The 23,692-nt window shown below is 41.4% G+C and overlaps 1 long non-coding RNA gene across 4 annotated transcripts in view; it reads right to left on the bottom strand.

Annotated features, from left to right (window-relative positions):
- Positions 1-9,997: 9,997 nt before the first annotated feature.
- Positions 9,998-23,692, bottom strand: part of LOC142425950 (uncharacterized) — a 74,858-nt gene continuing 61,163 nt past the window's right edge. For 3 of the 4 annotated variants that reach the window (XR_012779712.1, XR_012779710.1, XR_012779709.1), the window contains exons 5-6: positions 12,740-12,847; positions 9,999-10,508 (exon numbers count right to left, since the gene is read on the bottom strand). This is a non-coding gene — a long non-coding RNA (uncharacterized LOC142425950). Of the gene's footprint in view, positions 10,509-12,739; positions 12,848-23,692 lie in introns of all 4 variants that reach the window. The other variant, XR_012779711.1, reaches the window with a different exon arrangement.

The following is a 23,692-nucleotide window of genomic DNA, read 5'->3' as shown; positions in this document are numbered from 1 at the left end:
AGAGCTATTTTCATTAGTATAATGAAATTCAATTAATTTTTGTATGTTAATCTTGTATCCTGCTACACTGCAGAATATCTTGATTGTTTCCTATATTTTGTTGTTGTTGTTGTTGAGTCTTTGGGATTTACTACATATAAAAATATATCATTAAAAAACGCATGTCATCAACAGATAGTAAGACTTTCACTTCCAGATAGGGAAATATATGACAAAATAACAATCTATAAATTATCAAGGGCTCATGAGGGAGGAGGGAACGGGGAGGGAGGGGGAAAAAAAGAGGACCTGATGCAAAGGGCTTAAATGGAGAGCAAATGCTTTGAAAATGATTACGGGAAAGAATGTACGGATGTGCTTTATACAATTGATGTATGTGTATGTATGGATTGTGATAAGAATTGTATGAGCCCCTAATAAAATGTAAAAAAAAAGTTTCACCTCTTTACTAATCTGTATTTGATTTCTTTTTGTTGTCAAATAGCACTGGCTAAGACTTCCAACACAATGTTTAATAAGAGGGGTGGTAAGAGGCATCCTTGTTTAGTTCCATTTACAAAGGGAATTCGTTAAATATCTACCCATTGAACAAGATGTTGACCATTGGTTTTACATATATGTTGAGAAAATTTCCTTATATTCCTATTTTGATGAGTTTTTTAAAGCAAGAATGTATATTGTATATTTTCAAATTACTTTTCTGCATCAATTGATATGATCCTATGGCTATCTTTTGTTTGGTTCATATGATGAATTACATTAATTGCTTTTCTAATGTTGAACCATCCTGTGTGCCTGGTGTGAATCCCACTTGATCATGGGATATCTATATCGATATAGATATATAAATAGAGAGGTGGATTCTATTGACAAGTATTTTGTTGAGAATTTTTGCATGTATCTTCATGAGGGATGTTGGTCTGAAGTTTTTGATCTTAGGAATGTGTTTGCCTGGTTTTGATATCAGGGTTGTGCTTGCTTACTTCATAAAATGATTTTGGTAGGTCAAAAGGGAGATGAAAGTATAAGATATTATATTATGACCTAACTAGGTCTGCCATGATCACCTCTGCAACATTCTCTGGTAACAGGGCTATATCCATCCCTCAACTATGCTTGCAAAGGATCCACCAGACTTAGTCTATACGTGGATTCTGCACGTGGACTTTGGGCTTCCACTATAATCCATCCTCTTCTGCAAACTAGCTGCTCATCATTTAAGTTCCGATGCAATTTCCGCCTTCAGATTTGGATTAGACTATTTACCATCCAGATCACACAGACGAGGGTGCTTCTTCCCTATGGAGTTAGTTGATGCCTCATTTAAATGGCCGTGTGTTTGAAAACAAGCTTTTAGGACCACAGATGCTATTCTTGATGATGTCTAGTTTCTTGACCACGCTTTGCTAGAGCACCCATATCTTCAGTGATCTCTTTCTGAGGTCAAGCATCAAGCAGAGACATATCATAAGAACTAATTTTTCTTAGACTGGGGTAGCACTAAGTGCAAGCCCCAAATCCATTCATGCACCTATGGTTTATATATGGTCAACAGTTGTTTTCTGTAGTTACCCTGAAACCAGAGGTAATGTAAAACATCTATACATGACTCCCCAGAGTATAAATTCCAAAGCCCAATGTACATAATCTCTATATATTCTGGGGTCAAACTCAAACAGGACACCACAATTACTGTATGTTTTGCACTGCTGTAGTCTTCTGCCTGGTATACTTTCTGGGGGGAAAAACGCTCTTGAAAAAAAATTATTTTGGGAGGTTTTTGTCCCGTATGATTGGTGTCAACTCTTCTCTAAATATTTTATAGAATTCCCTGGTGAAGCCATCTGGCCCTTGACTTTTTTTGTCTGGAGCTTTTTTAATGACCTTGTATATTTCTTTCTTGTGTTATGGATATGTTGAGGTTTCCTACCTCCGTCTGTGGTAATTTAGGTAGGTAGTACATTTCTAGAGTATTTTCCAGTTCACTTAGGTTTTCAAATTAGTTGCAGTATTCACCCATACAAATGTGTTATTCTTTTTTATTTCTTTTGGATCTGTTGTGATGTCATTCATTCCATTCTTTACTTTTTTGTTTTGCTTTTTAAATTTAACACTTTTATTGACATAATTAACGTAACATACATTCCAATAGTCTAAACTTATAGAAAAGAGTTGTGCAATCATCACCACAATCAATTTTAGATTAACATCATTCTTGTACTCATTGTTATTAGCTCCCCATTTCACCCCAACTGCCCCTGCCACACCCCAAGGAACCATTAATCCAGTTACAGTCCATATGTATTTGCCTATCCTGGATTTCATATAAAGGAAAACATAGGGTGGAAAAGCCACCAAAGTAACAAAATAAAAAACAACAACAAAAGCCAACAACAACAATAAAATAAAGCATTGAAAATCCTTAGTCGAGAAGATAACAGTAAATAATAGAAATGAAAACAAATTAAAAGTAGATCAAAAGGCAGACATACTGTTATATTTCAACCTTACTACCTCTATGTTAGTGCCCTGCCCAACGCACTGCCTGAGAGCAAGGCTATTCACATTGTGGTAAAGGACCACAGGGGATCCGCCAGAGGCTGACTCCATGTAAGAACGCTGCAAATTGATTTTGGACTTTCACTGCCAATCATAGCTTTCTGAAAACTGGATGCTCAAAATTTATGCTCCTTTCCTGACTAGGATTTTGGATTTTATTGGTTATAATCCTTGGATCACATCGGCTGCTGTGCTTCTTTCATGTGGACTTAGCTGGCACCCCCCTTAGGTGACTGCTTATTTTCAGATAAGCCTTTAAGACCTCAGATTCTATTATTTCTGATAACTTCAGCAAATTTTACTATAGCATTTCCACAATCTCTTCATGAGGCCACGTATAATGTAGGGACACATCCTAAGAACTAATTGTTCTTAGTTTAAGTTACAATTAATTGTGAGCTTAAAATTCACCTATGTATCTATGGTTTACTTATGTCCCTAGTCCACTTTAGAGACATCATTGTCCTTTTATTGGGGAACATTATAAATAATTCCCATGGGGCATATGGTAATTGTTCTTTATTCTTGATGTTTGCATCTTCTCTTTTCTTCCCTTTATTAAATTTGTTAGTGGCTTATTGATTATGTTAATCCTTTCAAAGAACCAACTTCTTGTATTGTTGATTTTTTACCATTGTTTTTCTGTTTTCTGATTCACTTATTTCTACTCTAATCTTTATGGTTTTCTTTTTCTCCTGGTGACTGAATGCTTATTTAGTTGCTCTTTTCCTAGTTGTTAAAGATGCTAGGATAAGGTGTATGTTTGGATTCTTTTCTTTTTTCATGTTTGTGTTTATTGCTATGAATTGCCCTCTGAGTGCTGCTTTTGCTGTCTCAAAGGTTCCTTTATGTTGTGCTTCTGTTCTCATTTGTTTCCATGAATTATTTTAGTAGTTATTAAACTCAGTTGTGTGCAGTATTTGATAAATTGCTCTTGATCTTCCTATTGTTGATTTCTAATTTTATAGCATTGGGGTCTCAGAAAATTTATTGTAAAATCCAATATTTTTTAATTTATTAAGGTTTGATGTGTGTCTTAGCGTATGGTCTATTCTACAGAATGTTCCATATGCACTGGAAAAGACTATATTGTGACTATAGGGTGGAATGCTCTGTATACATAAAGGAGATCAAGTTAGTAAATAGCGTTGTTTAGTTCTTCTCCATATTTATTCAGTTTCTTGCCCAATGATCAATTCTTTCTCAAGAATGATGTGTTGAAGTTCCCTTTTCATTGCTGTATTATCGAGTACTCTCTTCTGTTCTATAGGAGTTTGATTAATCTATTTTGTGGGTCTTTCCTTGGGTTCATCTGTTTATTATGGTTATGTCTTCTATTTCTGTTGTCCCTTTAATCACTGTGTAGTGCTCTTTGGGTATCACAATGGATTTTGCTTCAAAATCTATGTTGTCAGAGATTAGTATTTCCACTCCTGCTTTTTAAAAATTACCATTAGCTTGGTAACCACCCCCTCCCACCCCATACCCCCATCCTTTAATCTTTAGTCAACATGTTTGTCTTTATATCAAAGATATGTTTCTTGTAAGAAGCATATCAAAGGCTCTAATTTTCTTATCCAATCTGATACTGTCTCTTTTGACTGGTGCACTGAATCAATTAACATTCCATATCATGATTGATATGTGTGGGTTTATTGCTGTCAATATCAGGTGTTGTGTTTTTTTGTAGTGTTACAGTTTCTTTGTTCTTCCCATATTTCTGGACTGTTTAGAATGTTGCTTTAAGTGTGTTGATTTCTGTGTGGGGTTGCCTCATATGTTGATCTTGCATGTTGTAGATTATCTATTCAGAGCACTCCATTTAGTATTTTCTGTAATATTGGTCTGGTTTTTACAAACTTAATTTTTTCCTTACCTGAAAACACTCTTATTTTTCCTTCATATTTAAGTGATAATTTTGATGTTTAATCCTGCTCTCAGGATTCTCTCCTTGTGCTTGATTCTGGAAAGCATGACTGCATTGTATTTCGATGTCTTATTTCAGAGTTTATTCTGTTTGGGGTTCTCTCTGTTTCCTGGATAATTATTTCCTCCTCATTTAGGCTTTCATAGTTTGGGTTTTTTTTTCCCAAGGATTTCTTATAATATTTCCTTTTTAAATTTTGTTGTTATTGCTGTTTCTTCTTGTTCTGGTGTAAGTTGTCCTCTTGATAGTGTCCCATATAATTCTTAGGCTTTCTCCTGCCTCCTTGGTTATTTTTGTTGGTCCTCCTGTGATTGGAGTTGAGTGATTTCTCTTTAAGTTCACTAATTCATCAACCCTCCTTTTCTTCAGTTCCATTACTCTGTTCTTTTAATGTGTTGTGTAGTTCTGTTACTTTAATATTCACCTCTTGGATTTCTGTTTGTTTTTTGGTAAGGTTTCTGGTTTTTTCATTCATTCCTTTTTCTCTTGCACTCTTTTCCCATCCATTGAATGTACCCAAATATCATTCATTCAAATTCTTTTCAGGTGGTTCCAGAGCCTGTTTTTTTTTTCCTTCAAAAAATTTCATTATATTGTGGTTTTTGTTCACTTTGTCTTGCTTAGTCTTTTTGTTGTTTTTCATGTGGACCATCTTGCTTCCTTTTCAGCATCATGGTGCAACAATTAGGAATAGGAGAGCTATGGGTCGTGTGAGGGTAGTTGTCTCTGCCCAATGATACCGGAAAGGAATAATGGAAATCATAATCCAGAATAGGAAGACTGGAAAATGAAAGTGGAGAGAGAATAAAAGAGAACAAAGTATCAAAAGAGAGGGAGAAACAAAAGTAATTTGAAAGAGAAAGAAAAAGATAAGAAAGGAAAAAAATCTGGTTTAGGAAAAGAAAAGTGAAAGAATAAACAAGGGTTATTGGGTTTTTTTTTTTGTTTTTTTTTTGCTTTTTGCTGTTTGTTTGTTTCTAAAAGAGGAACGGGAGAAAGAAAGAGGATCTTTTTAGGTAGATTATTTCTCTGTCCCAGGAGCATAGAGAACAAAGACCTGGCTGGGGTGCCAGGCTGAGCAGGCCCTGGGAGGTTCTAGAGCTATGTTGTGCCTAGCTCAGTAACTGAAAAACTTGTGCCCTGGTCAGGCACCAGGCTTGGCTTGGGCTCTCAGTTGGGTGCCAAGCTACGTCTGGCCTGGGTGGGTCATCAGGCTGCACATGTAACTCTGGTTGCGGGTCAGGTGTCAAGCCTTGCTGAGTCTTTAAACTGTGTCACTTAGGTCTTGGCTGGATAATTGGGCCATGTGTCACACGGGCCCTGGGTTGGGTACAATCCAGAATTCTGGCTGGGGAACCGGGCCCTTTGGGTCACATGGCCTCTGTGTCAGGTGCCAACCCCTGCAGGTCCTGACCGGGGTAACAAACTGCCGGGTTGGGTGCCGAGCCATGTCAGGTTTGGCTGGGTTACTAGGCCATGCTTGTCGTGTGGGCTCTCTTTGTTAGGATGGACCCTAGACTATATGGGTCTCAAGGATTCTGAGTTAGGCTCCAAGCCCTATGGGTCCTCCATGGGGCACCTGGCCTCACAGGTTTCACAGGCTCTTGATTGGATGCTAAGTGACATCAGCCCTGGATGAGTCCCTTGGTGTATGGGTAGTGTAGGCTAAGCATTGAGCCCTGGTGGGGACCAGCTGGAGCATGGATCCAAGTGGGTTGATCAGGCAGCTGGAGCCAAAGATGCTTAGCTAGTGCGGGGCACCTCATGAGTGCTCCTGCCCCTTGTTCTCTCTGCACTCACCCCCACAGGCTCCAGGTCATGAAAGTTCAATTTACTTAATCTTCAGGCTGTTTTCTGAGCTCGTAGTCACCCAGACCCTCTTTCATGCTGTTTCTTCTCAGGTGCTTACAGAAGGGTCCTCCCATATGAGCCTTCAGTTAGTCTTCTTTCTGTAGAAGTCATGGCTGTTTCTTAAGCATAATAAACACCTTGAGAAATGGGTTTCTAGGTTTGAAGGTTTAGGATTGTACTCTCATGGGACAATGCAGGCAAATAGCATAATGCTTTTTAAAAGTTTGAAAAGACTTTTTAAAAGTTTTTGTTCTACATACTACTCTGGGAGTAATGTCTGCGGTCTTCAAAGCTTTCAAAAGGCTATCTAAGATGAAATTATTGTTCTCTACTTGTCTGGGACACAAAAGAGCAAAAAGGAAACAAAACCCTCAGAGAGGAAGCTCGTCTACGGGATGAGGAAATTGTGCAGTGGGTCTCACCTGACCTCCTTCAACTACACAAGGGGGAAAAGGTAACCCAACTCCACACCAGCTCAAGGCCAGTTGCCATAAGTCAGATGTCGGACATGCATCGTGATAGATGATTTCATGTCAGCTGGTTAGGGGTGGAGTCAAACCTATCAATCAGATAAGCCTGATGCTGTGTCCTTAGGGTGTTGACTTCTCATAAGTAGGACCCTGGACCCTCCCTCTCTTTCTCTGATTACTGACCATCCCTGAAGCTGCTGGAGCCTTTCATGTTTCCCCCAACCTTGGACCTATGCTAATCAGCACCCACCAGCTGGTGATCTTCCTGTGGTCTGTGTCATTGCATGTGGTTGCGTGTATCTAAAGAGAGATTTATGTACTAATATCAGACTTATGAACTTGAGATGAACTGGGCTGGGATGCTTTCTTGATTTATAATTACTTCTTGATATAGAGCTCTCTCATACATAAATGAGTGTCGCTGCATTTGTTTCTCTAGTCAACTTGGCCTAACACATGCCCTCACCCTCCTTCTTTACCTTATTTTGACACCAACCATCCCTCCTCCCATGGCACACTACTCTGCTGAGTTCAGTAATTTGTTGCAATAACTACACATGCCTCACAGATGATATTTACGATGATGCGATTTCTTCGGGAAGTTAATAAAATTTTAGGTTACAAAATGTTAAGGACACAGTTCTTTTATCCACAAAGCCTCTCCTCAGCCATGTTGGTAGGTTTGTCTTTCCTTGATGTTTGGCTTATCAGTCATGTGGTCCCTTGACCTTGTTCAGTGGTTCAGCAAACCTAGAACTCCGTCTCGTGGTCTTGGTGCTGCACCTCTGTTCTAGCTCATGATCTCAGTGTTGAAACTTCTAGAGCTTCTGCTGCATCTACCACTTCAGACAGGGATTTCACCCTTGTTCTGCTGGTGGCATTATTTCTTAATGATCATGGGATTCTTTCTTCCTGCTTCTGAGATGGCTCACTTATATAATCAGTGGGATGACCACATCTCTTCTGTTAATTGTTTCACACACCCTGTTTGCACACTCAATCATTTGGAAGGAGTTACAAAGACATGGTTATAAGAGTCAAGCCAAGTCACCACAGACATCTATATGAACTATAGCCCCATCTAACCTGAAACTGGAAGAACTAGATTGTGCTCAGATACCATTAATGAATGTTGTAGTCAGTGCCACAATCAATGGATACTGATAGAATGGGAGAATAGCAAGAAAGAGAACTTAAATTTCTAAAAAGTTAAGACTTGTTTATCTTCCAGCCTATAGGACCCCAGACTCTATATCTTTTGATAGCTGGGCACCATCAGCTTTCTTTACCACATTGCTTATGCCCCCGCTTTGTCTTCAGCAATTGTGTTGGGAAGGTGAGCATCATAGAATGCCAGTTTAATAGAACAAAGTGTTCTTGCATTGAGGGAGTATTTGAGTAGAGGCCCAATGTCCATCTGCTACCTTGGTACTAAACCTATAAATGTATGCGCATAGATATATTTCCCCAACATAATATGTAAATATATTTACATATGTAAATGCATGTATTTAGACTTATATAAATGTCCTTTGCCTCCTAGTTCTTTCTTCTCATTCTTATTACTTTGCTGTTATCCAACTATCATGTTCAGTCTTCATTCGGGTTTCAGTAATTCATCTCGGTGACATTGCCCTTAAACAAGCCCTACCAGGCCTTCTACACTCCTCACCTCAATTTTAGATCACTTGTTGTTCCCTCATATCTGGGTTTGTTAACACCTACTTCCTTTCCCCCACCTCCCCATCTCCCATGTCCCCTGGAACTGTTGGTCCTGTTGTTTTCTCCTCCAGATTGTTTATCGTGCCTACCTTATCTAGATAGACTGCAGCGATAATAATATGCACAAAAAGCAAGACAGAGCATAACAAAGCAACAAAAGAAAACAAAACAACAACAAACACCAATGACAAAAAACAAGAAAGGCCTGTAAATAGTTCAAGGTCTCTTTGTTGACTTTTAGGAGTGTTTTCATGTCTAGTCCAAAAACAATTTTGAGGATGGCACAGGACTGGGTAGTGTTTCACCCTGTTGTGCACAGGGTCCCTGTGAATTGGAGCCAATGCAATGGCACCTAACAGCAACCACTGCCACTCTTCCTTCGATAATTATATACCGCTGATTGACACCAGGTCAAAACACAGTTTTGGCATCCTTGAGGAACACAAATTACATGCCTTTTAAATGCTCTCTGAGATTTGGGAACAAAACCAAGTCTGAATGGACAAATTAGGACTGTAAGGTGGATGGAGTAAGGTTTCTCAACAAAAATTTCAGAAGACAGCCCTTGATACCATCAAAGAATGAACAGTCACATTGTTGGGATGGGGGAAAACTCCTTGAACCATTTTATTGGACATTTTCTCAGAAATGTTATTTTTCTGGTTTCTAAAAACTTTTTCCTAATAAGTCTCTGTGATCATCCAGTATCTTTTAGGGAGATCTATCAAAATTACCCCCTTGGTAATTTTGGTCTTTAGTCTCAATTGACATCATGGCAGTGAGAGTTAATCCCAGAAAACAGTTGTCATAACCTGAGCTGACCTCTCTGCCCTGAATGTAACTGGTCCAGCAGATTCCTTGGTAACCACTGCTTTGCCTGGACCTTTTTGGAAGGTATCCTAATGAAACTAAGACAAGCATATTACTGAGAGAACTGCTCTGCAGTCACCCACTGGTCTCAGAGACATGCTACATTTTGTTTGGAATAAACTCATGCATGTATGAACTAGAACCCTAATAGAATAGTTGTTTTTTTTTACTACTCTCAGACTGATTTCATGTATGTCAGTCACTGCAGTACTATGTTTCATCAGGGCTGTTTTTCTGGAAGTAGAACCAGTCCTTTTCTTTCCAGGTGTTTCTGTATGGACTAGAATGGTTAGATTTCTCGGGCTGGAAATACCTCGGTCCTTGGTTTTGCTTGATAAAGAATTCACACTGAAGCCTAGTTTGTGATCCCTCATGGCACTGCACACCCACATGGTGGCCTAAAGCCAGAGAGAGAGAGAGAGAGAGAGAGAGAGACTGAGGCCAGGCCATGGGGGAGCAGCTGGAAAAGAAGGCTGTGCTCTTAAAGTTCTATCCTTCGGGGGCCTTCCACTGTGAGTCATGGTCGATGACACTGGTTGACCCTATTGGCTGACCCACCTGGCCTAGACTGGAGCCCCCCCAGCTATACCACCCATCTAGGTATAACATCCCCCCACCCCTGCCTCGGGTCCTGAATTGGCGCATGCTCAGTAGACACCCCTAACATAACCGCCAACCTTTAGGTCAATTGCAGAGCATGTTAACTATTTGCACCACCCAGGGACTACTGAGTATTACTCTTCTGGATCCTGACTGGGCCCAGACACTAAGTTTCTGAAACAAGATTGTGTTTTGTGACTTAAATACCCATAGAACAATCTACTGCCTCAGGGTTGAGCAGAAACATTCTGGAGTCTACTGAGTTTTGATGTCGTCGCAGGAAAGAGCTTGACTCAGATGAAATTTCAAGGCGCAGTGAGTGATAAAATAAAGCTGCATTTTGATTTCCTCCCACGAGTAAAACCTGTCCACCTTGTGAACTCGGTGTGTTGCTGAGTCGAGGCCCCTCAGCCCCAGCATAAAATGTAGTGTTCTTTGGTAGTAGAGGAGGCGGTGGCCAGCCTTCACGGGAGGGGCTCCTTCAACTGACTCCTGAACTGTGGTCAAGGCTGAAATGAAAAATGCCTCTTTTAATAAGATGATACATTTGCTGACAAAGTTATTGCCTGAGTCAAAAATTTACTGGGCAGATGCCACTTCATAGGCAGTTTAAAAAAAAATCTTCTCCCAGCCCTTCGCATGACTCACAAAGTTTGGGGACTGTTTTTTCAGAGTCTCCTTAGAAGCCAGCACAAGAATCTACCACATTAACTAAATTTTATCCTGTAGTCTTTCAGAAGAAGTCAGAATGATTTATAGCTGTGTTTGCAGGCAGATACTGGTTGCCGTTTGGAGAATTTGGCTCTGGTAACAAGTGACTTTTTGTACTTAGGGTAAAAAAAGAGTATTGATAACACTGTTAAGGCAAATCATTTGGAATAAACCCGTGCATATATAAACTGGAATCCCCAGCAGCACACTCTTTGACTACCCTGGGAGCTTAAGCCGGTGCATCGCAACTTTGCACCTTCTGTCAGCTGCAGAAGAAATCTTTGATTCTGTGTCAAATTGCCACTCTCCAGGCAGTGGGATGTTTGCGGGTGTGTGTGTGTGTGTGTGTGTGTGTGTGTGTGTGTGTTGTCCTGTGAGCTGGTGGGATGTTTGCGCAGTGTTGTGTGTGTGTGTGTGTGTGTGTGTGTGTAAGTGTTGTGTCCTGTGAGCTGCTGCACAGCTGGTGTTGATGGTAGAGCAGAAGCGCTGAGTCACCGGCAGTTCAGAAACTCTGACATCACGTTCCATTGTCCATTTTTCCTTTCTATGATTTTGAGAGCATTCAGTGTGGTGTTTTTTTGTTGTTGTTCTTTGCCTCAGGCCTATTTCCAGGAGGAAGTCGGGGTGTAAAAACCAAGAGGCTGCTGGGGATCCTGAATAAAGGTAGCCTGAGAACACCCAGTCACCTGGATTCCCTCTCCCCAGGGAGTTGCCTGATCCTGATCCAGCAGTGTGTGTGTGTGTGTGTGTGTGTGTGTCGCGGGGGGTTGGGGGGGTGCGGTTGCCTGAGCAGACCCGGAGCAGAGGGGACTGTAGGAGGGGCTGCGTGGGGGGCCTTGGGGCCACCGGGCACCATGAGAGGCTCTGGCTAGCAATCTTCTTGCTGCCTTCCCTGGAGTTGATGGGTTGAACCATCTTTTTATTCATGCTGAGTCCAAGTTCCTAATGCTCTGTGTTCTGCACAAGTCTAACTCAGACAAAACTCAACTGCCACGGACTAGACCTGCCCTGCTGGGTTTCAGACCTGAGCTCTTGCCCGGAGTAGAAAGTCTCATCTTTCTGCGCTGGAGCAGCTGCGCTGACAGGTGGTGCTAATTATTATCTATGAGACAAATTCTTGGAGAGTCAGCCTCTGGCGAAGGTGATGCAAATTTGTGTAAATGACTATTTTGCCCCAACAAGTTTATTTTCTCATTTTTCTCGAATTGTAAAAACACCTATTATGGAAACTAACGAGGAGATAAAAACAGACAGGATGAAAGAAAAATTATCCATAGCTTATTGCACACAGATGATCACTGTTAACATTTTGGTTTTTAATTTTGTATGTATGGAATGATATGTCCATGCATTTCATATAACTGTGTTCACATTGTACAATTATTTAACCTGAAAAAAAAGCAGTGAGTGTGCCATGTCATTAAACCCTATCGTCAGAGTGCTACAAATTAGGGTAGCATGAGCAAGGACATATGGCTATTATCTTGAGACCTTTTACTTGAAGTCACTTCATTTCTATTTCCAGAAATGCCCATACAGCCTCACCCACAGGTTCTGTCCTGTTTTCTCAGATAACCATTCCCCATCATCTGCTTTTCTTGCCTTGGGATACTCCTTAAGGCCATTTGTCTGGGCCAGTGATTCTCAAACGTGAGAGACAATTGGCCCTCAACCATAGTGCTTCTGACTCAGTAGGTCTGGGGTGAATGAGGCAAGTCGCCACTGTTGGTTCACTACTGAGAGAACCGCTCATGGGGGATGGATGAACCATCTGGTTCTCTCCCAGCAGAGCCCGGTGGCCCAAGGGTTAAGCTAGCTCAGCTAACCAAAACGTCGGAGCTGAATAAAGGCCATGCAGCTGCTTCCCAGGATAGAGCCCTGGCAATCTGTTCCTGTAAACATCCCAGCTTAGCTAACTCGATGGAGCAGTTATGCTCTGTACACACAGGGGTATGAAAATGTATGGACATCGATGTGAACTTGTTTGCTTCAGATGAATAAGTAACCTAAGGAAACAACCTGTGCTTACCTTGCTTACTAAGCACCACCTCCTTGTCACGGTTTGTCAATTGGAAGAGGCTTTGATTCTTTTGGAAGGGGCTTGTGGAATTGTAGGAGACGTGGATGCCAGCCATACCTACAAGCAGAATAGTTGTTTGGTTTGGTTTTTTCTTAAAGTTTTATTGGAATGGAATTCACAAATCATACAACTCAATAGTTCAATCCTCTTTTTTGTGTGTGATCCAAATGGGTTGTTATTAAGGAGAGAAGAAGGTGATAGAGAGAGAAGAGAAGAGAAAGAGGGGAGAGAGGGGGGAGGGGGAAAGAAAGGATTGAGAGAGAGAGAGAGACCACAGCAAAAGAGCATTTCAGTCCTCTTGAGAAGAGTTGTATAATCATCACCATAATAAATGCAGAATCTTTGATGTGGTTAAAAAAAGTGAAATTGTTCACCACAGCTTAGTAAGTAGCCACAAGTAAACCCATGCTTGCCTTGTGCCTTGCACTATCCAACACTGTCTACCTGGGGTCACTGAGCTGAAGACAACGCCACCTAACACTAACGACGACTCTCCCAAAGTGGCTTGCTTCTTTGTCCGTTTAGATCCTTTTCTTTGGGGGGTCTTGTTTCCCCTGCTTTGAATTACTACCTGTGCTTTCTCCTCATGGCATTCAGAGGACTGTATCACACTCTCTTTAAAAAGTTGCTCAAAAGGAAATGCCCAGATGCCCAAACTATTTGTTAAAGGAAATGACACATTATCCTCTTTCCAACATCTGGGAATTCCTGAAAGACAGTCAAACCCTGACAGTACTGTTGGCTCACCAGCAGCTTGTGTCTTCTTTCCCAAGGGAGGTGGAGGCGAACCAAGGAGGACAGATTCTAATTTTGGTGTCAGCCCAAGGGGACGCCTTGAGGAGGGGGAGAAAGGTCACCCACACTGCTGTTCTAGGGACGCACACTTCCTTCCTGTCCAGCCCTGAGCAACAGTTTGTTTCTGAAGTTTTAAACCTTGCATGGAGAGCTGAAGAGATTTAAAAATTTTTTAAATATGATCATGGAGCACTGGGGCAGAAGGGCTGATTAAATGGGGAGAGAGGACTTGGCAGAACACTGGGTGTTGAGGTTGTAAGGGACAGCGAGCTGCGTCAAGATGCAGGGAACATCACGACCTGAAGTGATGGCTCACAGAGTCTCAGTAGAATCTGGCTTCCCCTGGGCTCGAGAATGCTCAGGTTTTCGGCTCCTGGGTATTCTCTCGGAGCAGAAGACAACAAGGAGGAAGCGTAGGAGATGTGTGAGTGGGGTGCCAGCTTTCCCGCGCTAATTGAGCTTTCAACAGTAAGCAAAACTTTGAAATCCTCCTGGGTGTCCGAAGGTGGGATCTCTGGGGAAAACCCTTCTTGTGCCTGGGCATCAAGATCAGGGGAGCAACCTAAAGTAGAAGCTGAGAGGAAGGAAGCATTGTCATTAAGTGAGCAGAGAGCCTCCTGCACTGACGTGTAGGCAGAGAGGGTGGGGAGGCCACCTCTGCCTCTGGATCTAAGCGCATGTGTTGTGGCAGGCCTTTGTTTTATTCCAGTCCGGCCACTCTGGTGAAGGCATCCTGGGAATTCGGCCTGCAAACAGAAAGGGCATTTCCTTGTGTGGGTTTCCTGTTTAGGTCTGCACAGAAACCCGAAGGCTCGCGGAGTCTCATAAATCCTCTGCTGTAGATGCTCTGGCTGGCTGCCTGCCATGGGAAAATTGCACAAACATAGAAGGGAAGGCAGAAGATTCCCTCTCAGTGTTTCTGGGTGGGTTTCAGGCTCCATCTTTTCAGAATGTTAAACAGATGGCGCTGGGTTGGAGGAGGTGATCACGAGGTCCCTTACAGCTCCGAGGTTCTCCAGTTCGGTTTTCCTCTCAAGTCTGTGTACAGATCACTCATGGGAGTTTGCCTAGAGCTCACCAAACTGAAGCACAATCCAAGTTTCAGAGAAAAAAAAATTGGGAAGTGGCCCTAGTCTATCTTTTAGGCTCCTTCACAGAAAGAAGGCTCTTTTGAGATCTGGTAATTCCCAGACTTTCCTGAACACTTGGCTTATTCCAGAAAGGAGAGACACCAGGCTCAGGAGGCTTGTATGGGTCGTATGGATGAGTTTTTCCACAAAGTCAGTCCACAGGGCTGACCTCAAAGTGGTTGTTGAGACATCACTCAATTATGGTTTCTTTTTTATTTTCTATTCCCTCAACTTCCACCATTTGTCAAATGAGCATCCAAACTTGTTGGTTCAACAGAAGAAGCCAGGTATTCCTACTTCGTAGCCGACTTTCTGGGAGTCTGAGGAGAGATGAAATCGGCTGGGAAAGTGGTGGGGGCAAGGGCAGGATTTCTGGGGAAGTGTCTTGTGGGAGCAATGTTTTGTTCCAGTGAGGGAAATATCATCTAAAGTGAGATATTATTTGTTATCTAAAATCTTGTTTTTCTTTTATTTTATCAGTTATCTTTGTTTTCATCATGAAAAAAAGTGTCACATGGAGGTGTCTGTTTTAGGAGGAAGTATGACATCATGTACTGGACTACAGTAAGATTAATCTCACTAGGGTGGCAGTGCGGTGTCCTATTCAATTAACTGAATTCTCTATGCAAGTGAAGGAAAGCTCAGTTACGCAGCAACATTTTTCAAGGCAAGATGGCTTCTTAGGGTTCAGCGCTATTCTAGCCTCCGTTCTACTATGTGATGTGAGTCTCTGAACCTTGTTATTTCAAACCATGGTTTTACCAAATTCACTGTAATCAAGTCCATTCTGATTCGTAATGCCCTTTTAACACAGACAAGAACTGTCTGCATGGGTGTCTGACACGGTAGATGCTCACAGGAGCAGAAATCCTCATCTTTTCTCCTGGAGCGACTGGTGGTTTCAAACTGCTGACCTTACGGTTAGCCCAATTTGTAAGCTACTACACCACCACGGCTCCCCACAAACATGTGTGTATAGGTAAGCATATCAGCAAAGGAAAATCATCTCCAAGACCCTTTCTTGTGCACTATGGAACTGGTCAGTGCCATTTCCATCCAAGTATGGATCAGACCATTGTGGTTCCTGGGGATTTCATTGCTGATTTTCAAGATAGATTGCAGGGCCTTTCTTCCAAATAATAAAATAGGAAGAAGGAAAATATGAAGTTCTAAGCTTTCTGGGTCAGCACTGCCTTCGAATGGTAGTCTTAAAAAATGTGCCTTAAAAGTGGGTTCTGTGGCCAAATATAAAGAGTACCTAAAGATCAGTGGTTCAAACCATGAGAACGATTGAGGCTATCAGCTCCTGTAAAGCTGTTTAACCTTGGGGACCTGATACAGGACTGCTGGGATGGATTTGACGGCAGCAGTTAGGCTTTCTGGTCAAGTATATTGGGAAAATGTTGATGTCTGTGAAAGTCACACTATAATGTGCTTTAAAACTCTAAAAAATTGTTAAAGGCCTAAAGATAAACAAGTGGCCATCTAGCTGAGAAACAACAAAACACACATGGAAGAAGCACACCAGCCTGTCCCAACTCGGTCGCTGAAGACAAAGCAGGTGCATAAGCAAATGTGGTGAAGAAAGCTGATGGTGCCCGGTTATCAAAAGATATAGCATCTGGGGTCTTAAAAGCTGGAAGATAAACAAGTGACCATGTAACTGAGAAACAACAAAGCCCACATGAAAGAAGCACACCAGCCTGTGAGATCACAAGGTGTCAAGGTATCAGGTATCATGCATCAAAGACCAAAAAAAAAAGTTATAGCATTGTGAATGATGGGGAGTGCAGAGTGGGGCCCAGGGCCCATCTGTGGGAAATTGGACGTCCCTTTGCAGAAGGACTGTGGGGAGGAGACGAGCCAGTCAGGGTGCAGTGTAGCAATGATGAAACATACAATTTTCCTCTAGTTTTTGAATGCTTCACTCACCCCCACCCCTACTATCATCATCCCAATTTTACCTTATAAATCCGGCTGGACCAAAGGATGTACACTGGTACAGATAGGAACTGGAAACAGTGAATCCAGGACAGATGAACCCCTCAGGACCAGTGGTAAGAGTGGTGATACTGGGAGGGTTAAGGGAAGGTAAGGGAGAAAGGGGGAACCAATTACAAGGATCTATATATAACCTCCTCCCTGGGAGACAGAAGGTGGAGAAGTGGGTGAAGGGAAATGTTGGATGGTGTAAGATAAGGCAAAATAATAATAATAATTTATAAATTATCAAGGGTTCATGGGGTGGGAGGGGAAAAAAAAGGAGCTGATACCAAGGGCTTAAGTAAAAAGAAAATGTTTTGAGAAATCTCTAAAAAATTATGCAATAAGGAAACTCATTTAAATTTGACTTAGTATTTACCAAGCTTTTCTCATCAAGAAACATCTCTATATTATACCGATAATGGGTATTAGCAGAGAAATAAGTGTTTAATGTGACACATTTTGAAGTCCTTCACGTCTGGGGTCTTAAAGGCTTGAAGGTAAACAAGTGGCCATCTAGCTGAGAAGCAACAAAGCTCACATGGAAGAGGCACACCAATCTGTGTGACCATCAAATCATTGTGAATGAGGGGGAGTGCGGAGTGGAGACCCAAAGCCCATCTATAGGCAATTGAACACCCCCTTACAGAAGGGTTGTGGGGAGGATATGAATCAGTCAGGGTGCAGTAAAGCACCAATGAAACCTATAACTTTCCTCTAGTTCCTAAATGCTTCCTCCTCTCCCCCCCACTATCATGATCCCAATTCTACCTTACAAATCTGGCTAGACCAGAGCATGTACACTGGTACAGATAAGAACTGGAAACACAGGGAATCCAAGACAGATGATCCCCTCTGGACCAATAATGAGAGTAGCGATACCAGGAGGGGAAGGGGAAGGTGGGGTAAAAAGAGGGAACTGATCCCAATGAGCTACATATAAGCCCCTCCCTGACAGACAACAGGAAAATGGATGGCGGGAGACATCGGACAGTGTAAGACATGACAAAATAATAATAATCTATAAATTATTAATGATTAATGAAGGAGGGGCGGGGTGGGAGGGGAAAAACAAGGAGCTGATACCAAGGGCTCAAGTAAAAAGCAAATGTTTTGAGAATGATGATGGCAACAAATGTACAAATGTGCTTGACAAAATATAGTATGTATGCATTGTGGTAAGAGTTGTACGAGTCCCCAATAAAATGATTTTTTCATTGTTCTTTATGTTTGAACACTACCCTGTCCTATGCCATCCTCAAAATTGTTTGCATGTTTGAGCCTATTGTTGCCGCCACCATGCTAATCCATCTTATGGAAGGCCGTCCTCTTTTTTTGCTGCCCTGCTTTACCAAGCATGATGTCCTTTTCCAGGGAATCGTATCTCCTGATAACATGTCCCAAAAGTCTAGCCATCCATCCTCACGTCTAAGGGAATTTCTGGCTGTACTTCTACAAGAGACGTATACATCCTTTTGGAATCCCATGTCATTTTCGATCTTCATAGCCAGCACCATAATTCAAATGCATCGATTCTTTTCTGGTCTTCATAATTCAATGTCTGACTTTCACATGCATATGAGGCCATGGAAAACACCATGGCTTGGGCCAGGCATACCTTGGTCTTCAAAGTACCATCTTTGCTTTTCAACATTTTAAAGAGGTCTTGTGCAGCAGATCGGTGCAATGAATTATTTGAGCATCAATTGTGGATCCAAGCAAGATGAAATCCTTGACAGCTATTATTATGTCACCTATTGGTCCAATTGTGAAGAAGTTTGTTTTCTTTTTAGTTTCTCTTCTTTACATTGAATTGTAATCCATACTGGAGGCTGCAATCCGTGATCTTCCTCAGCCAGGGTTTCAAGTCCTCCTGACTTCAGCCAGCAAGGTTGCATTATGTGCATATTAAAAGTTGTTAATAAAGCTTCCTCCAATCCTGGTGCTCCATTCTTCTTCATAAAGTCCAGCTTCTCAGATTATGTACTCAGCATATGGAATAAATAAGCATAGTGAAAGATACAGCCCTGACACCCACCTCTCCTGCTTCTAAACCATGCAGTATTCCCTTGTCCTGTTTGTATAACTGCCTCTTGACCCTTGTACACATTTTGTATGGACACAATAAAGTGTTTTAGAAGTCCCATTCGTCTTCTCTTTTTGATGATGGAGGACTGGGGAGCAGTTTATTCCTCTGTGCACAGACTGTCATAACTGGGAAGACAATTTCACTGCAGCTAAAAACAATAATGAAGAGCCAGTTTGTATGAAACTATTTATGCTGCATGACTAAATGTTGACTAAGTCTTATGCCAAAATAGATATTAGAACCTTATCTTATAGATTCTAAAATTTGTGAAGGTAGATGTTAAAATTATTGTTTTATTATTATGTCCCATGATTAGGAATTTGATGTATAAAAATGTTTTATTTTAATTACTTTGGTTTCTTCTGAAACTCTTTGTTTTTATAAAATTTCGTAAGCTTTTAAGGCTCAGTGATTTACAAATAAAGAATTAATGGAAGTAGTGTGATGTTTTACAATCCAATGGCAACATATTTCAGTTAATGTCTGTGAAACTACTTTTTACAGTTTTATTGGCCCATAGACAACATATCATACAATTAAAAAGCTCAATCATATTAGAAAGAATTGTACAATCATTACCATAATCAATTTTTGAATATTCCCCCCACCATGGTTAAATCGCTTTTAAAAATGAAGAACTGATGCCAGGGGCTCAAGTAGAAAGAAAATGTTTTGAAAAAGACGATGACAACATATGTATAGATGTGTTTTTACAAAATTGATATATTTATGGATTGTGATAAGAGCTGTAAGAGCACCCAATAAAATAAAATAAAAAAAGAGTTGTACAATCCTGATCAGTTCTAGTACTCCCTCCCCCCACTCAAATTGTTTGCTCCTGAAATCCCCTTACCTTCCCCATATCCCACCCCCAATCCCTACAACCCCTATAAACATTAGTTATTATCTCTATGCATCCACTCGGTCTGTGCTTTGCAAACTGGAAAACCCAACAGAAACAGAAATGAAATAAAGTGGCAAGGAAAGAATAATAATAAAATTAAAATACAAATAATGAGTAAGAAAGAAAAGACCACCATTTAAAAATGTATTTTTAAAGTCAGGGAAGAAATGTTTGTCATGGAACAAATAAATACTTGCACTTAGAACAAATTCAGATTGGGTCAAGAGGGAGGTCAACTGACCAAGTATCAAGTACTATCCAGCAGAATTAAGATTACAATGATCTCTATCTGACAGTGAGGGTGTTTGAGACCCTTGCCTGTGGCTAGAGGGGATCTGCCAATGGCTTATTCTAACTAGACACTGCAGAAACCTGGGGCTCCCACTGTCCTCCATCGCATTCTACAAATTGGGTGTTCACAATGCAAGCTCTGATACTTTTCCCTCTGTCATATTTGAACTTTGTGATTGTCATCTTTGCATCACACAGGCTGGTCTGCTTTTGCTATGTGGACTTAGTTGACTCCTCCCTTAGATGACTGCTTGTTTGAATACAAGCCTTAGACCCCAGGCTGTTCTGATTGAACTCCGTTCTTAAGGCTAGCCATCGTTTGCTATGATTCACACAGTTGAATGCCTTTTCATAGTCAGTAAAACACTGCTAAACACCTTTCTGGTCATCTATGTTTTCAGCCAAGATCCATCTGACATCAGCAAGGATAGCCCTCTTTCCACATCCTGTTTTGAATTAAACCATGCTTTTAAATCATTTTCTATTTGTAAAACTGCCTATTGAATCAAGATCTTTGAATTTTTCTATGGTCTATTTTAATCACTTTTAAATTTTCATCACCAGAATTTTACTTGCACATGATGTTAATGATATCCTTCAATAATTTCCACATTCTGTTGATCACCTTTCTTTGGTGTGAAGAACAGAGAGTCCCAGTGCCATGCTTGAACACATTCTATTTACAATAAACCCATGCATGTGTGAACTGGAAACCTAGTAGCAATATTTTTTGACTACCCTTCTGACTGATCTATGTGTGTTAATCACTGTAGAACAAGGGCTAATTTTGTGGAAGTAGATGACCAAACCTTACTTTCAACGTGTTTCTTTCATATTTGGAATGGTTACAAATATGGAGCTTGTCCACTAGGTTGGCCAGGTAGCTGTCTTCCAAATGTCTTGGCACACACAAGTGAGTGCTTTGTCAGCTTGTTGAAACATTTCAAATGATATTCCTGAGCTTTGTTTGGCACTAAGGCCTTCAGTGCAGCTTTGACCTGGGTTCTACCTCTTGAAATGGCTTAATGTCAATGAGTTCTTTTTGGTACAGTGACTGCTTATCCCTTCTATCTTCTTCCTGCATTCCCTGCCTCATTTTACATTTGGCCCATAGGCTCTTTTAATATTGCAATTCGAGGCTTGGATTTTTCTTCTGCTCTTTTAGCTTAAGATATGTTGAGTGTGTTGTTCTTCCTTTTTGGTTTTCTAATTTCAGATCTTTGCACATTTAATTATAAAACCTTGGCTTCATTGGCTGCTCTTTGAAATTTTCTGTTCAAGCTCTTTTTCTTTTTAAAAAAATCATTTTATTAGGGGCTCATACAACCCTTCTCACAATCCATGCATACATCAATTGTGTAAAGCACATTTGTACATTCATTGCCCTCATCATTCTCAAAACATTTGCTCTCCACTTAGCCCAAGAATCAGGTTCTCCTTTTTCCCCTCCCTTCCTGCTCTCCCCCTCATGAAACCTAGATAATTTATAAATTATTATTTTGTCATATCTTTCCCTGTCCGGCATCTCCCTTCACCCACTTTTCTGTTGTCTGTCCCCCAGGGAGGAGGTCACATGTAGATCCTTGTAATAGGTTCTCTCTTTCCAACCCACTTTCCCTCTACCCTCCCAGTATCACCACTTACACTGCTGGTCCTGAAGGGATCATCCGCCCTGGATTCCCTCTGTTTCCAGTTCCTAGCTGTACCAGTGTACATCTTCTGGTCTAGCCAGATTTGCAAGGTAGAATTCGGATCATGATACTGGTGGAGATGGGGGTGGGAGGAGGAAGCATTTAGGAACCAGAGGAAAGTTGTATTTTTCATCGGTGCTACATGGCACCTTAACTGGCTTGTCTCTTCCCCTAGACCCCTCTGCAAGGGGATCTCCAGTGATCAACAAATGGGCTTTGGGTCTCCACTCTGCACTACCCCCCCTCATTCACTATGGTAAGATATTTTGTTCTGATGATGCCTTATACTTGATCCCTTCGACACCTCGTGATCGCACAGGCTGGTGTGCTTCTTCCATGTGGACTTTGTTGCTTCTGAGCTAGATGGCTGCTTGTTTACCTTCAAGCCTTTAAGACCCCAGATGCTATACCTTTTGATAGCCAGGCACCATCAGCTTTCTTCGCCACATTTGCTTATGCACCCCTTTGTCCTCAGCAATCATATCATGGAGGTGTGCACCCAATGATATGATTTTTTGTTCTTTGATGCCTGATAACTGATCCCTTCGGCACCTCGTGATCACACAGGCTGGTGTGTTCTTCCATGTGGGCTTTGTTGCTTCTGAGCTAGATGGCCGCTTGTTTACCCTCAAGCTTTTAAGACTCCAGATGCTATATCTTTTGATAGCCGGGTACCATCAACTTTCTTCACCACATTTGCTTATTCACTCATTAAGCTCTTTAACTTCATCACTTCTTCCATTTGCTTTAGCTCCTCTACAATTAAGAGCAATTTCAGAAAAGGTTAGGGAGAAAGGAATGTCTCCTTCAAGGCTATATGACCTAGATGGAGGATATTTAGAGAAGTAACAACTTCACCTGTTGACATATTTAATAAAGGTTTCCATAGTTCAGTTACAATACTTTTTTACTTATCCTTGAATTTTCTCTGAAAATCTGTTACAACACATGTTGTCTCAAGTAAGTTATATTACTCAACCAATTAGGTTTGGGACACATAGAATCATAATCTGTAAAATAAAGATAATATCTGCCCTCCTCACCTCACAGAAGTATCATTGGAAACAAAAACAACCAACCATGAGCTGGAGTCCATTCGCATTTGCTCATGAATGCCAATTTGATGCATCTTTTCCCAACTCCTGAGTTCAGCAATGCCATGTTAGTAGCTTGAAATCAATCAGAGTGAGATGGCTTACTCCATGGAAATCAGTAAGCCCTACAAATCAGAGTTTCATTATCCAACCCGTCCTATCTCTACCAACAAAAATAAAACCCACACTCATGGCCATCAAGTTAATTCTGACTCATAGAAACCCTATAAGACAGAGTGAAACTGCTCCATAGAGTTCCCAAGGTTGTGAATCTTTATAGGAGCAAACAGCCTCATCTTTCTCTCGAACAATGGCTTGTGGGCTGTCAACTCTCACTTAGCAGCCAGAGTCCTTAAGGATTGTGCCACTGGATCTGGAACTTCCATGGGTTTGGCTCCCATATGGAGACATAATTGAGAAGAAGGTAGAAGAGTCACAACTTCCCTTCAGTTCCCTTCAGGATGGCTCTAGGAGCAGTCAGCACGAGTGTGTCTAAGGGAAGGATAACAGAATTCTCAGGGTCTCAAAAAGCACCTGTTTTCTAGGAAAATTAATTTGCTAACAGATGGGAGAGAGGAGTGGGTCTGTACCCCTCAGAGCGAGAACACGGCTGGGATTGCTTGAGAGTGGCATGCAGAAGCTGCTTTTAGGCTGAGAGCAGTGTCAGCACGTATCGGACTTTCCTAGAAGCAGGGAAACAGATCTGCTCTCCAGAGCCCCCCAAGCAATGTGGCCTCCATGGCCCCATGGTTTTGCTCAACCCTCTGCCTGTTAGGTGTTGGGTGGCATAAGGCACTACAAGTGAAGGGTATGCAGCAGGGGATGAGCGCTTCAGTAACCATGCAGGATGGTGGCAGCTTTCCTGGAAGCTAGCAAGGCCTGGAGTGTATTTGCTGTCTGCCCCAAGTAGGTGTCCACTTTAGAT

The sequence above is a fragment of the Tenrec ecaudatus genome, chromosome 1, assembly GCF_050624435.1.
Source record: "Tenrec ecaudatus isolate mTenEca1 chromosome 1, mTenEca1.hap1, whole genome shotgun sequence".
Lineage (NCBI taxonomy): Eukaryota > Metazoa > Chordata > Mammalia > Afrosoricida > Tenrecidae > Tenrec > Tenrec ecaudatus.
The sequence above is the reverse complement of the archived record's forward strand: the minus strand, read 5'-3'. Positions and strand labels throughout refer to the sequence as shown.